This window comes from Patella vulgata, chromosome 5 (genome assembly GCF_932274485.2).
Source record: "Patella vulgata chromosome 5, xgPatVulg1.2, whole genome shotgun sequence".
Lineage (NCBI taxonomy): Eukaryota > Metazoa > Mollusca > Gastropoda > Patellidae > Patella > Patella vulgata.
In genome coordinates, this window is record NC_065883.2 from 71536470 (window position 1) to 71562470 (window position 26001).

The 26001-nt window shown below is 36.6% G+C and overlaps 1 protein-coding gene across 3 annotated transcripts in view; it reads left to right on the forward strand.

The window, feature by feature from the left end:
• The window catches only part of LOC126821919 (ras guanyl-releasing protein 3), a 70361-nt gene that overhangs the window by 5425 nt on the left and 38935 nt on the right, over positions 1 to 26001 (forward strand). The window contains exon 1 of one of the 3 annotated variants that reach the window (XM_056100785.1): positions 21359 to 21605. The exons of the other annotated variants lie outside the window; for them this stretch is intronic. The gene's annotated coding sequence lies outside the window, so the exon portion shown is untranslated. Of the gene's footprint in view, positions 1 to 21358; positions 21606 to 26001 lie in introns of those variants that run through there. 3 annotated transcript variants of the gene reach the window in all.

Consider the following 26001-nt stretch of genomic DNA (forward strand, 5'->3'; position numbering starts at 1 on the left):
AGACAGCCTAAGTTTGGTATGATGAAGTGTATGCAGAAACGTTACTGTCAGGAAAACTGAATTACGTATGCCCGTCTTCATTTGCCCGGTCGGTGCATAAAAGTTGACATGTTTGTTAAAGATCCCTTTGTAGTTGGAATTTTGATGAAGATTACATGCAGCACTGCACATTGAATTAAGTAAACTGACTTCATTAACTCTGCTAGTGCAGAAAATAAAGGACATTATTAAATGTCAATTCATTTCAAATCATTTAATTAAATCTATTTTCATTCATACCGCAAATAACTTCAATACCAGTTTTTAAGTGCAGGATAGTTATAAAACAATTAGGGGGATCACGGTGGCTAAGTGGGTAAGACGCTGGCTCGCTAGCCTGGAGGTCGGGTGTTCGATCCCAGCATTGGCCAAGAAAGTTCATCCAGATTTTCCGGTGTGCTTCTCCCTTGTCATGCAGTGATGCAGAACGGAGGGCCTGACAAGGACAGCTGTCTAGTCGTTCGGATTGGACGAAAAAACCAAGGTCCCGTGTAAAAGATCCCTTGACAGTTGGAATTCGATATAAGAGTGGGCCGTAATGCCATTGTCCGGGCAAAATTTCCCTCATAGCACACTGTATGGCGTATGCCCGTCTTCATTAGCCCAGTCCGGAGCAGAGCAGTAGGACGTTAAACCCCATTTCATTTTATAAAGCAATTAAGAACAATTTTGTGAGATATAACCTCAGGATATTTTGAGCAAATCACCAGGTGAAATTTATGTCTGGATGATTGAGAACCACATAAAAAGTCAGTCTAGGTTTATCAGTGACCATGATCTAAAGCTGATGGGCCAGAGTTCGGTAAGCTTTTGATTTATAATTGAAATTGAAGTTTTCTCCCTCCAGATGTCTGATTGGTGTTATATAATAATAATGATAGCTGCCTTGTAAATTATCAACAGTATATATAGAATGTAGGTATTTACCTAACACTAGTAGGTAGTTAGGTCAAAACAAATTAATTAATTTTAAGCTTGTTTATATGGTCTCTATGGATACTTAAACCACACTGGCCATATTATTGTAGTAATCCTTGAGTGGCATTTAGTGATTTAGCACATTAAAAAACACAACACAGCTGTTTATATGGAAAACAATCACTGGTTTACATGTATACACAAATTGCCCGATGTTTCAACAGGTACATGTACTCTCTTATCGTTATCAAGTACAAATAACTGGTTTAAACATATATCGCACGAGGTTTCGAACTATTCTCTTATCGTTATCAAGTACAAAAGAGAATACTTGTCGAAACATCTTGCTGTATGTGTATAAACCAGTTATTTGTACAGGATAACGAGAGAGAAATGAGGTTTAACGTCCACTCGTCATTTCGGGACTAACATATGGTTTAATTTTTTTATTTCAATAATTCGCTTGCGCTTAGGGGTCTTTAGCAGTGGGAGGAAACCGGAGGACCCAGAGAAAACCCACGAGGATGGACAGGCGACCCTACTCCTTGTCACGTACAACCGGGGAATCGAAAGCTCACTTGATAACGATAAATGAATACTTGTAACGCTGTGCTATATGTGTATAAACCAGTGATTATTTTCCATATAAATTGTGTTGTGTTGTGTTTATCATGTTTAGTGTAGAATGTTATCCATGATGTATGGTCAAGGCCATCACCAGGGTGGGTGTGTCCCCTTTACATTTTGACATAGGTAGAAGGAACTGTATGCATGTATCGAATTCCTTATCTTAAAGATACATTATGGGAGATAAGATAAAGAGATGGCAGTTCTTGCTATAATAGTTAAAAACTAGATAGTGTAAAGGTAATTTGCTGAAAATTTCAGTCAAATTAATCCACTTTGAGCCGAGAACGAAGCAGGTGAAATTTTTGCATACATGTAGTCTCGGTCATCATTACTAAAATCATTAATATAAACAGCATAGTCTCGATTATCCACTGTTTTGATTTAATTATCAATGGCCGTTAAGCGGCATATAGGAATCTAATCCAGCCAACATCGAAGGCTAGCCTTGACATCGAGAGTTTATTATGGTCTGGATAAGTTAATTAATGTCTAATTGATAATTTAGATAACATTTCAGGCCTAAAGAAAGACTTGTAATAAGCAGATTTTGCTCTTGCATAATGCATGTTTAACATTCCTACCAACAAACAAGGTTTCTTTTCCCACATTTTGAGTGTGTTAACAATACTAACTTGTTAATTAGATAATTTGACAAGTAAGAGAGAGAGAGAAATGGGGTTAACGTCCACTCGACACAGAATAGGTAATTTCGGGACTAACACATGGTTCAATTTTATTTCAATAATGCGCTTGCGCTTAGGGGTTTTTTAGTGGGAGGACCGGAGAAAACCCACGAGGTTGGAAAGACGACCCTACTCCTTGTTTCGTACAACTGGGGAATCGAAATCCCGCCAGTTGACTCAATGACAGACTACATTGAGGATACATTGAGAATTTCCATTGAATTGATGGAATTCCCTTCTCCGATGGCTTTTTTGTTTTATTTTTGGTCAGAGAAACAAATACATTTCCAACCATTAAAAGATGTCTGGATTTTGTAATGGTAGCAATATGGACATACATGTATTGATAAATGGCCCCCTTCCCCTCCCCCACCCCACCACCATCATCCAACACATAATACAAACATAATACAGATAAAATAAAATAAAATGAAACAAAAATTCCATAAGTTTGTCAATATGCTCCTTCAAAAAGAATTTAAAATAAACAAAAAGTATGCTAAAATATTCTTGCATAGAATATGTTTGAAATTAACTTCTGCCCTATTTATTTTTTTTGCGTCAACTTTCTCAAAATCTATCGGACAGTTTGAGTAAAACAAATTAATCCTTTTGACAACAACTTCCTGTTTGATAAAATTGTGAGAAAACATGGCTTTTTGTTTTTTGGCCTAAGTCTAGAGTCTAGACTGGTGCCTAGGAGAGGTTAGCTTAAGGCCACTGTATAGGTAATTGATAAGTACTTAAATCCTTTGTAGGTAATTTGAATGAAGTGTTATTTTAAACAGGAGAATAAAAAGCTGAGAAAAAAGAAATAGTTTTATGTTATTGTTGAAGCCTTGGTTGATTTATGGCCTCTAGTCAACCATTAGATAATTAGTATATGATGTTTAGTGGTGTACATCCGAATGTTTATTTATATATGAGGCCCTTATATACTTGAAAGAGACTTCAAGTTTATGACCATATTAAACACAAATTGCCCCACAACTTGAAACATTTTTTTCCGCTTCCCTTTATCTTTTTACCCTCTGGACGTCATGGGTTGGGCGGTCAAGTGGTTTAACGCTTGCGCGTGAAATCGCAACTGTTATTACGTCAAGGAGTAAGGTCACCTGTCCAACCTCATGGGTTTTCTCTAGGGACCCCGGTTTCCTCCTGCTGCTAAACACCTCTATGCACAAGCGAATTATTGAAATAAAATTGAACCATATGTTAGTTCCAAAATGACAAGAAGTTGGGTCGCCAACCTCGTGGGTTTCCTCCGGTTCCCCAGGTTTCCTCCCACTGCAAATGATCCCTCCCACTGCAAATGATCCCTACGCATAAGTGAATTAGTGAAATAAAATGGAACCATATGTTAGTCCAAAAATAACCTAGTTTATGTTCATGTCGATCTCCCTCTCTCTCTCTCTCTCTCTCTCTCTCTCTCTCTCTCTCTCCCCTCTGCAGTGGCTCAGTGCGGAGAATGGTCGTACTCTCAGTGCTCTCAATGACACCCCTTTCAAGTAGCACCAAGGACACATGCCCTACCTGCCAGTACAGTCGACCCGTCATTGTTAAAAACCTCCATGTCCAAAATGTCATACATTCCAAAATAGACATATCGTAACTTTTATAAAACTTTTTTTTTCCTCCCTAGACAATTAAAACTTCTTTATAATCTACAAGAATCTGATTAAAAATTTACTGAACAACATTTAAATTATATTATCAGGTAATATGTGTACTCACATGGAAAAGATTAGCACTGATTAGAGAATTAAAATGCAGTCTTTGGATATTATTGTAAATAATTAGATAATAAATCCAGTTTAAAAGTAATGTACTGGGCTTTACTGCATTATACATCTTTTTATTTTCAGATAAATAGTAATTAATGGTTGTTATATATAGAGAGAGAGAGAGAGAGAGAGAGAGATGGAGAGAGATGGGGTCATTTTGGGACTAACATATGGTTCAATTTGATTTCAATAATTCACTTGCGCGTAGGGGTTTTGCTCCGATTGGTCTAATGAAGATGGGCATACGCCATGCACCATTTGCTATGAGGGAAATTTTGCCCAGACAGGGCCACTACGGCCTACTCTTATTTCAAATTCCAATACACAATGCAATCAAACAGTACTGTTCTTGTGCATTTGCTTTAGATCATAATGTCTGTCATTGAGTTAAAAGGCAGGGTTTCAAGCTTAAGCTTGTATATGACCAAGAGTAGGGTCGTCTGTCCAAACCCTGTCCTTGGGTTTCTTCGCAGTGCTGAAGACACCCTACACGCAGAAAATTATTGAAATAAAATTTTACCATCTGTTAGTTGCAAAATGACCTGGTTTGTGTCAAGTGGATGTTAAACCCAATAATTTCTCTCTGTTTAGTGTCTATTATATTTGTAGCACCGGTTAACACCAACAGTATTTTACACACTTAAAATATTAATTTATATAGCGCAGATAATTCAACTCGGCGAGTTGCTCTCAGACGCTTTACTTGAGTGACCGGGGTGTTTGGTGGCCGAATGGTTAGCATGTGCGCGCTGTATCATAAGGCCTGTCATTGAGTCAAGTGGTGTGGTTTCGAATCCCCAGTTGTACGTGACAAGGAGTGGGGTCGCCTGTCCAACCTCGTGGGTTTTTTCTGGGTCCTACGCGCAAGTGAATTATTAAAATAAAATTAAAACATATGTTAGCCCCGAAATGGCCTAGTTTATGTTGAGTGGACGTTGAACCCTCTCTCTCTCTCTCTCTCTCTCTCTCTGTAATGTCTATTACATCTATAGCACCGGTTAACACCAATAGTATTTTACACTTAATAATAATTTATATAGCCCCGATAATTCAACTCAGCGAGCTGCTCTCAGGTGCCTTACTTGAGTGACCGAATCGGTCGTTCACCTTATGGTAGTACAGAATTCAGTCAAACAATGCAATTTAACTTTCTCTAATAACCTACATATCATATTATAATCATAATAATATTATCAGAATAATTTAATGGTAAGTCACATCTGAAATATTACATATATAGATACATCTTCTTTGAGCAACATTTAGCAATTGACACGCGTAATAAACACAAAAATGTAATAATGGAACACAATTACTATTTTGATCAAAGCGAAACATCGCTTTAATTAAAATAGTAATTGTGTTCCATATTATGTGTTTGTGTTTATTTTATACAAACAGTTAATAATTCATTAAAGCATAGACAGCCACAGTGGCTCAGTGAGTAAGATTTTGGCTCGCAAACCTGAAGTTTGCTGCCTTGGCTGAGAAAGTTCATTGGGATTTTCCAGTGTGGTTCCTTCTTGTCAGTAGTGCAGGACAGAAGGCCTGGCAAGGGATAATGTAGTCATTCAGATAGGACAAAAAGCCAAGTCCTGTGTACACATTGGAGTGCACGTAAAAGATCCCTTGGCATTCGGAATTTGATATAAGAGTAGGCTGTAGTGCTGCTGTCCAGGCACAATTTTACCTCTAGCATGGTGTGCGCCCATCTTCATTAGCCGAGTATAGGAGCAGAACAGTAGGAGGTTAATCCCAATTTCTTTTCTTCATTAACCCAGTAGGAGCAGAACAGTAGGACGTTAAACCCCCATTTCATTTCTTTTCCTTTCATTAAAATATAGCAGTAAGGCTCGACTAATTTAATATGCAGTTCCTCCACGTCTTGATTAATAAATAGTCACATGAATCAGATGAAAGATGTTTAGTTTAAAATTATATTACTATTATTAGCTCACTTTGAGAGAGAGAGAGAGACAGAGAGAGTCCTTGGTAAAAACAGGACCAAATTGCTCCAATGTTTATGATATTCGGTGAAGCACCTGCTGATAGTACAGTGTCAACTATAAAAATAATTTCATTTGTGCAAAAAATAACGAGAGAGAGAGATTGGGTTTAACGTCCACTCAACACAAACTAGGTCATTTTGGGACTAACACATGGTTCAATTTTATTTCAACAATTCACTTGCGCGTAGGGTTCTTTAGCAGTGGGAGGAAACCGGAGGACCCGGAGAGAACCCACGAGGTTGGACAGGCGGCCCTACTCCTTGTCACGTACAACCGGGGAATCGAAACCACGCTAGTTGACTCAATGACAGACCTTACGATACAGCGCACATGCTAACAATTTGGTCATCTCTCTCTCTCACTCTCTTTTGTTATTTTTGTCCCATCTGAAAGACTAGTTTCTTTTTGAATATACAATATACAGCTGTATCTTGACAGGTATACTTCATTTTGACACCCATTCAAATCATCCCCCCCACCTCCCCCCATTTAATACCCCCCATGAGCCTCCTTATATGATAACACAGCTTGCCCCCCTTCCCTCCTCCTGTGTTATCTACACTATAGATTCATGTGGATACACAATGGTAGTGACCTTGAACTTGATGAAGGTTATTAACATCTTGACATCTGTAAGATACACAATTCAAATATAGGCTTTAGTTTTCTATCTATGTCTTGCAATTTACTAAACCATTCCAAAAATACATCTTAAAATCCTAAAGACTATAACAATGTGGAGGGAAAGGGGTGCACATCTTTGTAGTTTGTACCCACATGTTTGCATCTGTGCTCTTTTATGGATAAGGGGTTTGGGTGGCCGTATGGTTAACATGTGCACGTTGTATCATATGGTCTATCATTGAGACAAGTGGGGTGGTTATGATTCCCCTGTTGTACGTAACAGGGAGTAGGGTCATTTGTCCAACCTCGTGGGTTTTCTCCAGGTTCCCTGGTTTCCTCCAACTGCTAAAGACCCCTATGTACAAGCGAATTAATGAAATAAAATCCCAATATGACCTAGTTTAATCAATAATTGCCACTGCGTGTGTAATACTTTAACTAGTGTAAGTTGTTTATGTATGTCAGGCTGTTCGATCCCTGCATTGGCCGAGAAAGTTCATCCAGATTTTCCGGCATGGTTCCCCCTTGTCAGTGATGCAGGACGGAGGGCTTGACAAGGACAGCTGGCAGTTGGCATTCGATATAAGAGTAGGCATAGTGCCGCTGCCCGGGCAAAATTTCCCTCATAGCACACTGTATGGCGTATGCCCGTCTTCATAAGCCCAGGTTAGGAGCAGAACAGTAGGACGTTAAAACCCCATTTCATTTCATTTTCATTTCATTTGTATGTCAGGCTACCATCACATATTAAGGATGCAAAATCATTGTGTACATTCAAATCCTTGCTAAAAACACCTATTCAGTGCAGATGATGGGGAAACTGTCGTAAATGTTTTACGAGGTTCTATACAAATCTATTATTATTATTATTATGTGATGATTGATTTTTCACTGTAAATTACAATATAATTTGTGCCCATACATGTATATACATCGGATCAATTCATTTTTTAATGAATTTGTTTATGTTATCAATTATTGATTGAATACTTTATGTTATTTGATTGACTGACTGAATAAATGAAATAAAATGGGGTTTAACATCCTACTGTTCTGCTCCTATACTGGGCTAATGAAGATGGGCATCCGCCATACAGTGTGCTATGAGGGAAATTTTGCCCCTACAGTAGGGTGACCCATGCACTCTACAGAAATACAGTCCACAGCTGATAGTTCGAGACTACCACTGAAGCATGCACATTCGCCGTGTCGAGACCAACTTTCTGACAGTATGATACTATAAATAGCCATGGCACGTGCAATTCTCTACAAATCTATCAACTATTACAACCGTAAAAAATTTATTGATGACGATTTTGAATAGCAGTAAAATTAAGCTTCTTGGTTATTACAGCAGATTTAGAAATTACGTTCGTTTCATTTTTTAAATCGCTTTATCATTAACTGCATCTTTTGGTTTAGTACAAATAATATCTCTGAAACACTCGGGTTAGACAGAAACATGATACTAGCAGTAGTTTCATTTTACTTTTACAAGCTTCTTAAAACAATTGTTGAGCCACCTAACGTGCTTATATCTAAATTCAATTTCTTGTTCTAGCTTTCTGTTATGTTTCGTAAAAAAGTAGTCTTGATTATCCCGACCTGTCAATCAGACGTAGAATGGTCGATAGACTGGTTAAGCGAGACTAATTTCAAAACAAGGGCACGTAACCTATCTTTTACTCAAAAGTGTCTGGATGTTATGGACAACACTTGGAACCAGTTTTCAGTCTATTATTTATAGATGATTAATGGTCATAGCTTATTAAGTACAACATGATCGTTTATTTAGTGACTATAATTGTGTGAAACTGATTTGAGGCTTGGCATATATATAAATATTGTGGCGTAATTGTCGAGATATTTGGAGATATTTATTTATGGTGGATCACCCTATCTACAGTGGCACTACGGCCTACTCTTATATCGAATTCCAACTGTCAAGGGATCTTTTACGTGCACGCTAATGTGTACACGGGACCTCGGCTTCTCGTCCCATCCGAACGACTAGACAGCTGTACTTTCAGGCCCTTCGTCCTGCATCACGAAGTGGGAACCATGCCAGAAAATCTGGATGAACTTTCTCCGCCAATGCAGGGATCGAACACTTGACCTCCAGGCTAGCGAGCCAGTGTCTTAACCACCCAGCCACCGTGGCTCCCTCCATATAAAAGAGTTTTCTGTCACTTAGCCACCGTTATCCCCCTCACTGACTAAATGGTTAACGTGTGCACGTTGTATCATACGGTCTGTCATTGAATCAAGTGGGGTGGTTACGATTCCCCGCTTATACGTGACAAGGTGTAGGGTCGCTTGTCCAACCTCGTGGGTTTTCTCGTGGTCCTCCGGTTTCCTCCTGTTTCCTCCCACTGCTAAAGACCCCTACGTGCAAGTGAACTAATAAAATTAATGAAATAAAATTGAACCATAAAATTGATACAAATTAGATGATTTTGGGTGATTTTAAACAATATTTACAAACTTTTAAAAAAGATTTGATATTAAACGATTGTGAAAGAAATTAGTGCTTCATACACAAGATTAAATGATACCTGAGTTACAGTGGTAACAAGCTATACATGTACATGTTGACATTACACAAAACCACATTTATTTTCATTTTTCCTAGAATATGCTATGGCATTTCCTCTGTGGGACAAAAATATTTCAGTCAATGACTTGGGTAAGTTTGTTGAACTCAGTAGCTGGTCACCTTTGGATTCTTCCTGCTTTAACGTTGACATTTACAAGTAACCTGATTATAGTTTTATACTGCACTTAAACATACTGTCTTTATATGGAATAAATACAACATACCGTCTTTATATGGAATTATACAAAATACTGCATTTATATGGAGGAATTATATCTTGATTACAAAATACTATCTTTGTATGGATTATATTTTGATTACAAAATACTGTCTTTGTATGGAATTTATATCTTGATTACAAAATACTGTCTTTATATGGAATTATATTTTGATAACAAAATACTGTCTTTATATGGAATTATATTTTGATAACAAAATACTGGCTTTATATGGGATTATGTGGAATAATTGAAAATATTTTTTTATATGGGATTACAGAATATATTTTTGATGACAGAATACTCTTTTATATGGACTTATTACAAAATATTGTCTCTACCACCGTAATTAAAAAATACCATAATCAAAAGTATGTGATTATACTATAATACTATTTTTATGTGGGATTACATTTCTGATTATAAAATATCGTCTTTATATGGGATTATATGAAATAATTATAAAATAGTGTCTTGATATGGAATAATTACAAAATATTGGCCAATTTTGATATATTTCGGATTATTGTGAATTTTAATAACATTGCTTTCATGTATGACGGTAGATCAATGTTCTTCTACTTCTACTATTCGTGTTTAATATCCTCTTCTATGCAAGTTGTCTTTTTTTTTTATTATCTTAGTGCAGACGCAGGGTTCTTTCCTGTGTGTGTGGGGGTGAGGGGTCGATGGCTGAATGGTTAGCAAGTGCGCGCTGTGTATCATAAAGTCTGTGATTGCGGTTGGGGTTTTGATTCCTGTTGTGAGCATATGTGGCTTGCAGATAGAGGTGCCTTATCAACCTCCTGATACTCCGGTTTCCTCCCACAGGAAAGAGAGAGAGAGAAATGGGGTTTAATGTCCACTCGACACAGACTAGGTCATTTCAGGACTAACATATGGTTTAATTTTATTTCAATAATTTGCTTGCGCGTAGGGGGTCTTTAGCAGTGGGAGGAAACCAGAGGACCTGGAGAAAACCCATGAGGTTGGACAAGCGACCCTACTCCTTGTCATGTACAACTGGGGAATTGAAAACCATGCCAGTTGACTCAATGACAGACTTTATGATACAACGGGCACGTGCTAACCATTCAGCCATTCCCCCCCCCCAGTACACTTACTACACTGCATGTCATATGCCTTGTGAAGAAATGTAGGGCATTAAACCCCTTTTGATTTCATTTTGGTTTGTGTTAAATGTCAATAATTGCTAATGACTTGATGTGGTCAAGAATTACAAATTCGGCATTTGATTTACTTTTCATTTACGACTTACATAAAAAAATAAGATAAAAATAATTCTTTCTATGCAGTTCACAATTATTGATTATTGTTTCTTATTACCCTTCAGGCACTTATGACCCAGTTTGTCTTTACCATATCACCGTTTTCCGATCTTTTGATTTTAACTTTGCCAGTTCGTTGACTGATATTAACATTTGATACATTCTTTAGATACTTTGGTCTTTATTTTTAAAGGTTAATGCAATTTATGTGTTATAAAACCGTTGAGTTATATGACAATTCTTTTAAAGATCACCGTAATTATCAACATTATTCCACCAAGTGACCCAGACGAATGTACCAATCAGAATGATTTTACGAAATTTAAAAATGTAGAAATGTTCTTTTTTTTTTCATATTTTAGAATTTGGTGATATTTTGTTATATTTTATAATGTGGTATTAGATACATATAGGGAGTTCTATCTACATGTAAAATGTGTCATTTTTTTCATATCTTATAATTTGGGGTTGGAATTTTTTTTATATTTTTTAACGTGGCGGTAGTTCTACAGGGAGTTCTACCTAAAATATGGCATTTTGAAACTCAGAAAATTAAAGATACATTATGGGAGATCAGATAAAGAGTTGGTAGTTCTCACTATAATAGTTAAAAACTAGATAATGTAAAGGGAATTTGCTGAAAATTTCAGTCAAATTGGTTCCCTATGAACCAAGATTTTAGTGATTGAATTTTTCGGCCTAGCCTCAATCATCATTACTAAAGTTGGTAGAATAAAAATCATAGTCTCGATTATCCATTTCATGATTAAATTATGACTGGAATTCGAACAGCAAATCGGAACCTAATCCAATAAACATCCCAGGCTGAGCTGATTATGGTCTGGATAAGTTAATTAATGTCTAATTAATGATTTAGATAACATTCCTGGGCCCTTATTCACGAAAACTTTTAATGGTTTCAATTTGATAAATTTATGATCAGATTTAAATAATTATCATAGAATATATTTAATTAAATAATCGTGTGGTCTAACACGTGAGAGGGGGGGGTTGGATGGTCGAATGGTTAGCACGTGCGTGCTGCGCTGTATCATACGGGCTGTCGTTGAGTCAACTGGCGGGGTTTCGATTCCCCGGTTGTACGTGACAAGGAGTAGGGTTGCCTGTCCAACCTCGTGGGTTTTCTCCAGTTCCTCCGGTTTCCTCCCACTGTTAAAGACCCCTACGTGCAAGCAAATTATTGAAATAAAATTGAACCATGTTTTAGTCCCAAAATGACCTAGTTTGTGTCGAGTGGACATTAAACCCATCTCTCTCTCTCTCTCTCTCTCTCTCAAATAAATAGGCGTCACATGTATTTTATCCATACTCATAAATTAAAGGTCTAGATTTCTTTTATCAAAATCTTCAGGTGTGTGTCATAAATTAACTCAATTCAAACATAAAGTTTCTTATTAAAGAAATCCTGGCCAAATAGAGAATATAAATAAACAAAAAAACACAGGCATCTTTTTATATGATCAAATATTTGGGCAGTGAGTTTAAGATACGTTTGTAGTGATATTGGTGGGAAATTGAACATGCCACCAGATCTGTTGGAGACTTATTAGGGAAGAATTGATTTTCTTCCCCATCATCTAAACGAAAGTCTATATATAGAAAGCTTGCACTATTTTTATCCACGCTATCTGTATATAGGTCTGACCAATTCACTTTCTGGTCGTTTGTTGTCGCTGTTGTGATATAAACGATTCTCTACTCTTGCAACTTGCGTCAGTATATTCTCCACGTAATTTATTTATAACATCGTAACTTTGATTTATAGAAAAAGAAAATGTTTAAAGAATATCATGTAAGAGGGTGTATTCAGCAAATAAATGAACAACTTTAAGATCAAAAATCCTCTTAATTTAGTCTGAAGTATCTTATATGGAGGCAGACCACCATTAATTCCATCATTAATTTCCCCATTGACTTCAATGTTAATTCTGGCCTCTTTGCCCACCTCCAACTTTTCCCTAAATTTTCGTTCAGCTGAATGCTTTTCACTCCAGACAGAGGAGCAAATGGCCATGTCTTTGCACTAAAATTTGTATGAGGTTGACCACCAAAATTTTGAGATACACAAACCTGAAGAAGCATACTAAAAACATGTAACTAGTTGCTGTGCATATCACCGTAGCCAACCTGATAACCCCCGTTATCCTTCCGCCTTAAAATCCTGGCAGAAAATGTTAATTCAAACCCTCGTCGTCCATTCTAGACCAAAACATCAACAAAAATGGGCATGCAAAAGGGGAGAAAAGAGACAGAGAGAGAATTGCTGTAAACAGACGAACTACAATTTGTGGGTACCAAGAAGGTGAAATTTAATGGTGGTCTGCCTCCTATATATTGAAGGTTTTCAGCTTATGAATACATTATGGAAGATTAGATAAAGAGCTGGCAGTTCTCACTATGATAGTTAAAAACAAGATGATGCACATGTAAAGGGAATATGCTGAAAATTTCATTCAAATTGCTTCACTCTAAGCCAAGAAAACTTTATATTAAAATCTTTGTAGCCTTGATTGTCATTGTTACCACTGTCACGATAATTAACAAAGTCTCGATTATCTATTTTTGCGTTGAATCATGAACAGACGCTGAACAACAGATCGGATTCAAATCCTGAATATAACTACATAAAATCTTTTTAAAATTCTTATAAATCTTTTTAGTTTACATTCAGTATCTATGTGTTTTTCTATTTTACTGCATTCAGTATCTTTGTGTTTTTCTATTTTACAGCATTCAGTATCTTTGTGTTTTTCTGCTATTTTCAAATAAAAATGTGCGAGAGAAAGAATAGTTAGCCCCACCCAGTTGTGTTGAACATTACGTGCAGTGTAACCGACATTTCTGTTAGATTTAAATGTCTGCCTGTGATTTAAAGCTCAATATTTTATTTAAAGTGAGTTATTCTGTAGAAAGGTTTGAGATTTAATTTCTTAAACATACATTATGCAAGAGCTACATCTGCCTATTGCAGGTCTTTCTTTTTCGGCCTGAAATGTTATCTAAATTATTAATTAGACATTAATTAACTTATCCAGACTACAATCAACTCTTGATGCCATCGTTAGCCTGTGATTTTTAGTGGATTTTAATACATTTTTTGATGGATAATTAAACTGGATAATCAAGGTGTGGTTTATTGTCACACCAAAGTTAGTAATGACGATTGTGGCTAGCCTAAATTTGAATTGTAACATCATGGTTCAGAGTGAAGCAATTTGTCTGAAATTTTCAGCACATTCTGTTTTCATTATCCATTTTTTAACTATTATAGCAAAAACTGTCAGCTCTTTAATCTTCCATAATGTCCCTTTAAAGCAACTGATTGTCATTTTGAGTAACAGTATTAGCCAACTGTATCTTACCCATTATGGGGGGCTGGATGGCCGAATGGTTAGCATGTGCACACTGTATCATAAGGTCTGTCATTGAGTTAAGTGGCGTGGTTCGATTCCTCGCTTGCATGTGACAAGATAGGGTCGCCAGTCCAACCTTGTGGGTTTTCTCCAAAGCAATATGAAGAATGTAGACATAACGGGTTATAAAATATAACTGTTAAAATGCTAGGGTCAGTCAACTTCTCCCTTTTCTGTGGAAGACACAATGATATGCCAAGATTGAGAAATGAAATGGGGTTTAACATCCTACTGTTTTGCTCCGACTGGGCTAATGAAGACGGGCATACACATTACGTACAGAGCCACCGTGGCTCCCTCAGCTGGCTATGATATATATGTATTATTAATTTGTTGATACTATAAATAAACCATGATAATATTGTGGTAAGGTACATATTACTCTCAGCTGATGATGTGATATGGATTTTGATTGACAGTTATATGATGTGGTTATGATTGATAGATTTAAATGACTTCCCTTTATGAACTAATACACATATTTTAACTCACATATAGACATACATCTATATATTTATATACATGTACTAGGATATATATATATATATCCGAAAATATTAGCACCAACTTAAAGTTGAACTACTTTGTTTCACGGTAAACGATGAAAAGATAAAAGGTATGCTGACACAAACTGATTTCATCACTGGTTTAATAACATTTTAAAGTACATTTTTCGATCATTTGTGGAGCTTGTGAGATATAATGTCATAGTGTGATATATATAGATATAGATATATATAAACAAATAATGAAAGAGAGCATTGAACCTTCACACTCATTCCTCTTTTAGTTCAATTATCGCCGTCGTCGCTACCTGATATAAATAAACGACATCTACCTGTACCTGACTAGAAATTAATTAACTCTGATTTACTAAAGTGTATGTCGTCACTGTAGATGTATATATAGTTGACTGTATCATTGTAAAGGATTAACAACTAGAAGATGATTGAATGCGATCAGGGTGTATAAAAGAGAAATCTTTGTCGTCCTTTCTGCTCAAGTTTTTTTTAATTCTAAGGATGTACTACTATATTTAGGTGTTATGATGGAGTTAAACAGAAGCTTTTGATCTTATGGATGTACTGTTTTAGGAGTTTAATGGAGTTATATTGACTAAATAGCAGGGCTTTAAACAAATGAAATATAGAAGTTTTTGATTTTATGGATATACTGTTTTAGGGAGTGTGAGGGATGTGCTATGGTTGGAATTAAACTGACCAGATAGTGGTGCTTTAAGCGAATTAAAGACGAATTAAGGATCATTTAATTTGAAAAGAAAGAGAAAATCCCTCTCCTAAAGAAGCTTCTGATTTCTTGTGTTTTTATGACTCCACTGGTTTTCTACATCAGTAAAACAAAGTACGAACAATCCAAACCATTAGACAAAATTTAAAGTCCTAAAAAAAAACAGTATAGGCACAATAGTTTAATCAGCAAATGGACTGTTTACCAGGTACAAAATACACAACAAACAGTGGTAATAGGTGTCCGGAAGAGTAAGCTTACCCCTACCTGGCGCAACACCCGCAATAGCTGCGTCCAAACTATTAGACGAAAGAGATAAAAGGAATATAACAGTCTATAACTATTTTATGACCATGTTTTTTTACTTATGTCATTAATAATTAAAAACCATGGTAATTAATAAGATGAGTAAAGATATGTGATAAGGTAAGGTGCTTTATAAACAGCTCTCCTAAATTTGATTTCAGGCATACCTAGGTGATTCAGTCTGTTTCACGGGGTGGCAGAATAGTTAGCACATGCGGGCTGTATCATAAGGTTTGTAGTTGAGTCAACTGGTGTGGTTTTGATTCCCCAGTTATACGTGACAAGGAGTAAGGTCGCCCGACCAACCCCATGGGTTTTCTCTGGGTTCACCGGTTTCCTCCCACTGCTAAAGACCCGTATGCACAAGTGAATTATTGAAATAAAATAGAACCATATGTTAGTCGCAAAATAACCTAGTTCCACCCACCCTCTCTCTCTCTCTCTCTCTCTCTCTCTCTCATATGAATAAAGTCGCAGGACCTTGAGTCCTAAGCTGCAGGAAGTCGAGTTCTAAGTTGCAGGACCTCAAGTCCTAGCTCACAGGACCTTCAGTCCTAAGTCGCGGGACCTCGAGTCCTAAGTTGCAGGATCTCAAGACCAAAGTCGCAGGACCTCAAGTCCTAGTCGAGTCCCAAGTTTTCACAAAGCCAAAGTCCTGTTCAAATCAGCAGTTCATCAAATGAGTCAGCAATTCATAGTGAATATGGCAAGTTAGAGTTATTCCCCCTCACCATGACTCGAATCTTTCAAATCGTCAAGACTACCGAGTCTCCATAAATATTACAAGTCGAGTCCTAAGTACAGTCTCAGAGTCATGGGACTCGAGTTCCTCCCTCTGTAAATGGGCGTGTCTGTTAACAGAATGATTTGACAATCCAAACGGGGTTGGGTTGGGCAGGAAATTATACATACCAGTACACATAACTGAAAATATATAAAAATATTAAATATATCCTGTCTTGCAACATGAATGACATTGTAGTTATAATTTACAACAAGAAAAGTAAAATATAGTCTATTTTAAGCTATATTCAGGCTACAGATAAATTCATTTTCTTTTTTAGATTTATGTACTAAATGTTACTCGACTTTAACTATCGGTATACACAGTGTTACTTGGCTTTAACTATACAAACTGTTACTGAGCTATAACTATACACAATGTTACTGAGCTATAACTATACACAATGTTACTGAGCTATAACTATACACAATGTTAATAGGCTAAAGAGAGAGAAAGACATGATGTTACACAATGTGGAGCCACGGTGGCTAAGTGGGTAAGATACACTCGCATGCTAGCTGGGAAGTTGCGTGTTCAATCCCTGCATTGGTCTAGAAAGTTCATCAGGATTTTCCAACATGATTTCCCCTTGTCAGTGGTGCAGGACGGGAGGGCCTGACAAGAACAGCTGTCTAGTCGTTCGGATGGGACGAGAAACCTGAGGCCCTGTGTACACATTTGCATGCACATTGGTAGTTAGAATTCAATATAAGAGTAGGCCATAGTGCCACTGCCTGGGCAGAATTTCCCACATTGCACACTGTATGGCATATTCCCGTCTTCATTAGCCCAGTCAGAGCAGAACAGCATGATGTTAAACCCCATTTCATTTTTCATTTCATTTCGTTACAATATTACTTAACTTTAAATATACAAAATGTTTATAGGCTATAGAGACAGAAAGAAATGAGCTTTAACATCCACTCGACACAAACATGGTTGGACTGGTGACCCTACAGGTTTTTCAAACAATATGTTTTATTCAGGATATCGGAATGGGATACCAATTTGATTTTCTATTTTTTCAGGAACACCTGTAAAAATGACTTTCTTTTTTCTTTATTAAACATACATTAGGCAAGAGGTAAATCTGCTGATTGCAGGTCTTTCTTTAGGCCTGAAATGTTATATAAACTATTAATTAGACATTTATTAACATGAAAAGACCTTAATCAACTCTTGTTGGCATTTTATGTGTCCAGTTTTCATTGGATTTGTTTGTTGAGGATTAAACTCAAAAATGGATAATCAAGACTTTGTTAATTATCGTGACAGCTGTAACAATGTCAATCGAGGCTATAGTGATTTTAAAATAAAGTTTTCTTGGTTTAGAGGGAAGCAATTTGACTGAAATTTTCAGCAAATTCCCTTTTATACATCATCTAGTTTTTTTACTATTATAATGAGACCTGCCAGCTCTTTTTCCAAACTTCCATCTTAAATTTAATTTAGGTTTTAAAATTAATATTTTATTAGATTAAAATAAATGTAGGTTTTGAAATTAATACTTTATTAGATTAAATTAATTTAGGTTTTAAAATCAATACTTTATTACATTAAAATTAAAGGAGCTACATCGCTATTCTTTGGCACCTAGAAATGGACACAAATGCATCGCAATGCATATAATAATGTGATTTAGATTTTAATGTAAATACTTTATTTTGTTTATTCAAAGGGGGTGTGGGGGGGTGGATGGCCGAATGGTTCGCACATATCATAAGATCTGTCATTGAGTCAACTAACGTGGTTTCGATTCCCCAGTTGTACATGACAAGGAGTAGGGTCCCCTGTCCAACGTCGTGGGTTTTCTCCGGGTCCTCTGGTTTCCTCCCACTACTAAAGACCTCTACGCGCAAGCGAATTTTTGAAATAAAATTGGACCATGTGTTAGTCCCGAAATGACCTCCCCCTTTCTCTCTCTCTCTCTCTCTCTCTCTCTCTCTCTCTCTCTCTCTCTCTTTGTTTATTCAATTACATATGTAGTTTAAAAATGCCATACATCAACCTCATTATTATACTACATATTTTTATTGTGCTAAAGGAGTTGCGCCAAGTCCAAGCTGTTGTCTTATTTTACTTGTCAATAGTGCCACCCTGACAATGCTATAAACATACATGACCTATTTGATATGTATTAGGCTGTTGACACATGAGTCAGTTTGTTAGAACTTGTTGGAAATTCTGTAACAGGTGATATTAGATTATGTAGTGGCAACTACAGTAGAGAGAAAGAGAGAGAGAGAGAGAGAGAGAGAGAGAGAGAGAGAGAGAGAGAGGTTCAGATGAGATGCACATTAAAGATTCCTTGGCAGTTGGAATTCAGTATAAGAGTAGGCCATAGTTCCACTGTCCGGGCAAAGGTTCCCTCATAGCACACCGTATGGCTGTCTTCATTAACCCAGTCGTAGCAGAACAGTAGGACGTTAAACCCCATTTCATTTCATATCATATCAGCTCTATGGGAATATACCTACTTAGCGCCATATGCAAGCTTCTAATTATGAGGAAGTGAATGGAGAGGTGTCAGGTGACTAGTGATAAATGAGATGAGTAGCCTACATACATCAAAAGATCATAGGAAAAGTGTGGATTGGCAAGCTAAAGCTTTTGCTGCATGACCACCTGTAAAAGCTGGTCAGCAAACGTCAGAACCCAACCGACAAGGTTCCTGCGCCAATGCTGGAAATCAACATAATAATTTGGTCTGTCGCTAGTTTTTTGGGTGAAGATGGTACCCAAGAAGAACAACTATTCATTTCAACTTAAATCCAAATAATGCGCACGATTGTTTGCTTGGGGAATAAACCACGGCAGTTGACTTAATGACAGACCTTATGATAAGATTGACCAGGGACAGTATGTAGTCGTTCAGATGGGATGAAAAACAAGGTCCTGTGTACACATTGGTGTGCACGTTAAAGAACCCTTAACAGATGGAATTTGATATATGAGTAGGGCTCATAGCTACATTTCCCTCATAGAACACTGCATGGCATATGTCCGTCATCATTAGACCTGTCAGTGCAAAAAAGTAGGATTTTAAACCCCTTACCATTTGTTTTCATTTCCTACGGTTGAAGGGGGGTTGGATAGCTGAATGGTTATCACGTGAACTCTGTATCATAAGGTCTGTCATTGAGTCAACTGGCATGGTTTCGATTCCCCGGTTGTATGTGACAAGGGGTGGGGTTTTCTCTGGGCCCTCCAGTTTCCTCCCACTGCTAAAGAACCCTATGCGCAAGCGAATTATTGAAATGAAATTGAACCATATGTTAGTCCTGAAATGATTTAGTTTGCGTTGAGTGGAGATTAAACTCACTCACTCTCTCTCTCTCTCTCTCTCTCTCTCTCTCTCTCTTGTGGAAATTGATTAAAATAGGCTGGAGGCTATTGAAACTGTACAAGGAAGTTCATTAGAGATTATGACATGCCATGTGAGTACTATTACACTTAATACACTCTATAAAAATACTACCATATACGGTCATCAGCCGAACATCAGAGATTTCTGTGGACACTTCGGCTTCTACCCACTTGCATGAAAACAAATTAGTGAAGAAATAAATACGATATGAACACCTCTAGAGACCAACCATGGCAGAAATTATTAATAATTTAACATTAAAATGGATAACCAGTTTAATACAACAGCTGTTATCTTGATAATTAATAATATTCTAAATTTAATTTCAAATTACGAGAGTCGTTTCCTCAAGTGTAAATTCAGTGCACATTAGTCACTTCCATAACATTACAAACTATTCCCGTATTTAAATCCAGTTCTGCATGACCTTGAAACTTTTCATTGAAATACCATATATAGCATCACGATTTTAGAGATTGAGAGAGAAAGAGAGAGATAGAGAGAGAGAGAGAGAGAGAGGGAGGAAACCGGAGGACCTGGAGAAAACCCACGAGGTTGGACAGGCGACCCTACTTCTTGTCACGTACAACCGGGGAATCGAAACCACGCCAGTTGACTTTGTTATACAGCGCGCTCGTGTTAACCATTCACTAGGTTTGGATATCTACATGTATGTAAATAAGTGGAACAAATATTATTTATAGAACAAAACATTTTTCGACCAAATATTATTTTTATGAAAAATAATCTTTCGACCGTATTTTGGGGGACAAGTTACGACAAACACGGATATATTTCTTTTTTACTTTAAGGATGCATTATGTAAGATTTTGATAAAAAAAATCTGGTCTTTCTTGTTATAATAGTTAAAAAATAGATAATGGAAAATGAATATATTGAAGATAGTAGCCTTTGAAGGTTTGACAAGATGTTAGTCCCGAAATGACCTAGTTTATGTCGAGTGGACGTTTAACCCCATTTCGCTCTCTCTCCTTCTCCCTGTACGTATCTAACACTACGTTATAAAATATAAAAAAAGTTCCAACACTAAATTTATAAGATACACCACAATTATAATATTATTAAAAATAGGATACATTTTAAATAGAACGTCTTCAATGCCAAATTATAAAAAATGAAAAATCAGTGATTTTATTTTAGCGCTCGTTAATAGGTTGATTTCCTCTTGAACTTACGTTATAAATATACATATTTATGGTATAACCAAACAGTTAATATCAATATATAATCTATTTATAGAGAGGAGACGGGGCACTGACGTATAAACAATACCATCATTATTCTATTTTAGCACGCTTATCTTCCATAATAAACTGGAATCCTTTTTTTAAGAAGGATTTTTTTTTGTTATATTGGAGAATTTATGTTTATTACAAAATGTAAGTGATAGGGACAAAGATGGAGTCCATGTCCAAGCAAGGCAGGAGCAGACGTTATATACGGCAGACATTTTCCTTGTTCATGTAATCAATGAATACAGCTAGACTCTCCACTGATCAATATAGAGCAATCGACTAGATAGGTGTCATATGGTCACACAACACAACCACGAAGAAAATAGGTCTCAGCCAGTAATGACGTTGTTGTTGCTATGAAGGTCTTTAAATGGCATAAGCGTATTTTTAATGTCTATATCGGTGTATGCTGTCCCTATGGTAAATTTTTTTTTTTGCATTATTTGTCGTGCATGTATTTTTGGCTTTATTGTTTTTATTATTTACAAGTTGACCTGCTTTGACATTTTGTTCTGCAGTGATTTTGGATTCCGTTGTTTTTAAGACGATTTTATCAAGTCTCTCTGATTTGTACATGTCCATGGTGTAATTATTTGTCTTGAATAGATAAAAATGTCTTCAGAATATTTCATGTATTTTATGATTTTAGGAGGCGATGTGTAGGCTACATGTATATGTAGATTTAGTTTTCTACAGCTGATGTGGTGTGACGTTAGATAGGGGGAGGGGGGGTTGGATGGCTGAATGGTTAGCACATGAGTGCTGTATCATAAAGTCTGTCATTGAGTCAACTGGCATGGTTTCGAATCCCCGGTTGTACGTGACAAGGAGTAGGGTCGCCTGTCCAACTTCGTGGGTTTTCTGTGGGTTCTTCGGTTTCCTCTCGCTGCCAAAGACCCCTACGCGCAAGCAAATTATGGAAATAAAATTGAACCATATGTTAGTCCCGAAATGAGCTAGTTTGTGTTGAGTGAACGTTAAACCCCATCTCTCTCTCTCTCTCTCTCTCTCTCTCTCTCTCAAGACAACAATTTAGTGAGGAACTCTCCAGGCTAGCAAGTCAGCATCTTACCCACTGATCCACTGCCGCTCCACGTTTATAAAGAGTATTGACATGTTAATCTCCCCGGACGTGATGCTGTGATTATATCCTATATGTATATCTACATGCTTATCATCTTAAATCTCCATAAATAAAAATATATTATAACGCTATAAATAAAAACACATGTATCTATTATAGATCTATCTCATCTATTAATAAAATTATGCATGCTGGTGAATCACAAGCAAATCATGATGTTTTGTCAATAATACGCAAGAAAAAAAAACGTAACAGCTATGTATATTATTATTGTTGTTATTATAGTAACGTGATAGAATTATACAGGGAGTTATCAATATATAATATCACATATTAATATTGCTATCAAAATAGTTACAAAAGAAACGTGTTATCAATATATAATATCACAAATTAATATTGCTATTAAAAGAGGAAACCAATCTGTTTTTGGTAGAGTATATCAAACTTAATCTGGGATTAAAGAATGAGCTATGACAAATGTGATGACAGTAATTAAACATACATTATACATGTATTTAACATCTGATTAGACATACATTATACAAGAGCTAAATCTGTCTATTGCAGGTCTTTCTTTAGGACTGAAATGTTATCTAAATTATTAATTAGATATTAATTAACTTATCCAGGCCATACTCAACTCTCGATGACATCGCTAGCGTGTGATGTTTATTGGATTATGTTCCAATTTGCTGTTCGACTTCCATTCATAATTTAATCAAAAAATGGATAATCGAGACTATGTTTTGTTTTTTTATCCTACTGACTTTAGTAATTGTGATCAAAAATTCAACCGCTAAATTCTCGGTTCATAGTGGATCAATTTGACTATTATTTTCAGCAAATTCCCTTTACATTAATTTCTCAATCACTGTTAAATAATAAATTACCCAATTGATTAATGATGTATAATGATTAATTTTTGAACAATGGTCAGGAAATTAAATACTTGTAAATTGGACACTCATTATCAAAATTAATCAGTCAACTTCAAACTGGACACAAGTACAAATTAGATAATTTTTTGGTGATTTTAAACGATTTTTACGAATTTTTAAACAAAGATTTGATATTAAACGAATATGAAAGAAATTAGTGCTAGATACACAAGATTAAATGATACCTGGGTTACAGTGGGCCAGTAGCAGGATTATTTTTGTAACCAGTTGATAAAGGGCAAGCGCCCAGAACATGTCCTTGATTAAAACTACTCTACTTCTGTACAGTCTTGTTAAGTTCGTTGCTTGTGGAATATTACCATTACTGTATTAGATACTAGAAGAATGCCCGGCTTCGCTCGGGGGTCATAACCCCGAAACCGGAAGTGGTAGACTAACGCCACCTGACATATGTTACTCCCCGGTCCGAGCTACCCCTATACCCCAAATTTCATACTCGGAGCAGACCTAGTGTAGCCGCCAACCCCGAACAGACAGACAGACAAACAAACTTCACAAATATTAGTATAGACTATAGGCTTGTATTGTATATAATGACCTCCATTAGATATAATTTAACGGTTTTTAAATGAGCAAATATAGATACATGTGCCATCCTGTATAATATGGTACTGTCGAGTTAGTGTGATTTATGTTCCGTTATTATAATAATTTAAATAGGAAGATATTATTAGCCTGGACTTGCCTGAAGAACGGAAGGTATTAATCATGCACTAATATTGTTGATACAGGAACTTGTTCCATACACTTAGTGGGGTTGGATGGCCAAATGGTTAGCACATGCACGCTGTATCATAAGGTCTGTCATTGAATCAACTGGCGGGGTTTTGATTCCCCAGTTGTATGTGATAAGGAGTAGGGTCAACTGTCCAACCGCGTGGGTTTTCTCCGGGTCCTCTGGTTTCCTCCCACTACTAAAGACCCCTACGCGCTAGCAAGTTATTGAAATAAACTTGAACCATATTTTAGTCTAGTTTGTGTCAAGTGGACGTTAAACCCCATCTCTCACTCTTGACGTTCTTCTCAGGGCTATGCTCTTCAAAAGGCCTAAGGTTCTGACATTAATTGGCATGTTTTACGTTGATTTTTGATATGATGTCCAATTTCCACAAGTTCTTGGGTGCTACCCAGTATTTATCATGGCTGAGTTTACGTCAAGTTCGGGGATCACGTGGCTAAGTGGGTAAGACGCTGGCTCGCTAGCCTGGAGGTCGGGTGTTTGATCCCTGCATTGGCAGAGAAAGTTCATCCAGATTTTCCGGCATGGTTTCCCCTTGTCAGTGATGCAGGACGGAGGGCCTGACAAGGACAGCTGTCTAGTCGATCGGATGGGACGAAAAACCGAGGTCCCGTGTACATATTGGCATGCACGTAAAAGATCCCTTGGCAGTTGGAATTTGATATAAGAGTAGGCCGTAGCGCCGCTGCCCGGGCAAAATTTCCCTCATAGTACACTGTATGGCGTATGCCCGTCTTCATTAGCCCAGTTTAGGAGCAGAACAGTAGGACGTTAAACCCCATTTCGGGGGGTGGATGGCTGAATGGTTAGCGTGTATCATAAAGTCTGTCATTGAGTCGACTGGCGTGGTTTCGAATCCCCGGTTGTACGTGGCAAGGAGTAGGGTCACCTGTCCAACCTCGTGGGTTTTCTCCGGTTTCCTCCCACTGCTAAAGACCCCTACGCGCAAGCGAATTATGTAAATGAAATTAAACCATATGTTAGTCCCGAAATGACCTAGTTTGTGTCGAGTGGACTTTAAACCCCATTTCTCTCTCTCTCTAAACCCCATTTCATTTTTACGTCAAGTTCAGATCCTGATTTCTCAAGTATGTATGTACTTTCTGTCATGATACATCTTAGAAATAGAATTAGATTATGAACTTTTATTACATGATTAGTCCATTGTCCTGCGGGGATTCTCTTACTTGATACCTTTTAACTGTTACTGCCTAATACTGATCGTGGCTCAGTTTACGTCATGCTTAATTCCAAGTTCATAAAGTATGATTGTACTCTTTGTCATGAAACAGACAGCTTTAGATTAATCTAATTAATAGTTATCGTGTATTATTATTATTATTATTATTACAGCATATTTATAGTGCGCTGTTTCATATAGTTCAGGGGCACTTTACAAAGTGACAATATAATCATAAATAAACAACAAGATTATGGACATGTTAACGATTGTATACAGAGTCAGTTAAATGCCTGATTAAATAAATGTGTTTTAAGTTGTTTTTTAAAAGAATATAGAGATGTACAACATCTGAAACTATTATTCTGTCTTTCATTTATTATGATGCACAGAAAGAAATTAAATCAACAGAAATATCGTCCCAGAGCTTCAGAATTTAAAAAATTCAATAATTTTGATAATGAGTATCCAATTTATAACCGTTTAATTTCTCAATCACTGTTAACAAATAAACAACCCAATTGAGTATTGATGTATAATGATTAATTTTTGAACAGTGGTCGGGAAATTACATACTTGTAAATTGGACGCTCATTATCAAAATTAATCAGTCAGCTTGAAACTGGACACAATTAAGTAGCCTACAAATTAGATGAATTTGGGGTGATTTTCCAAACTTTTTAAACAAAGATTTGATATTAAACGAATGTGAAAGAAATTATAGTGCTAAATACACAATATTAAAGATACATTATGGGAGATAAGATAACGAGATAACTGATTTGAAATTAGAGTAAAAACGGAAACGATTGAATGTAAATCAGTTTATATACATTCATATTACGGTATTA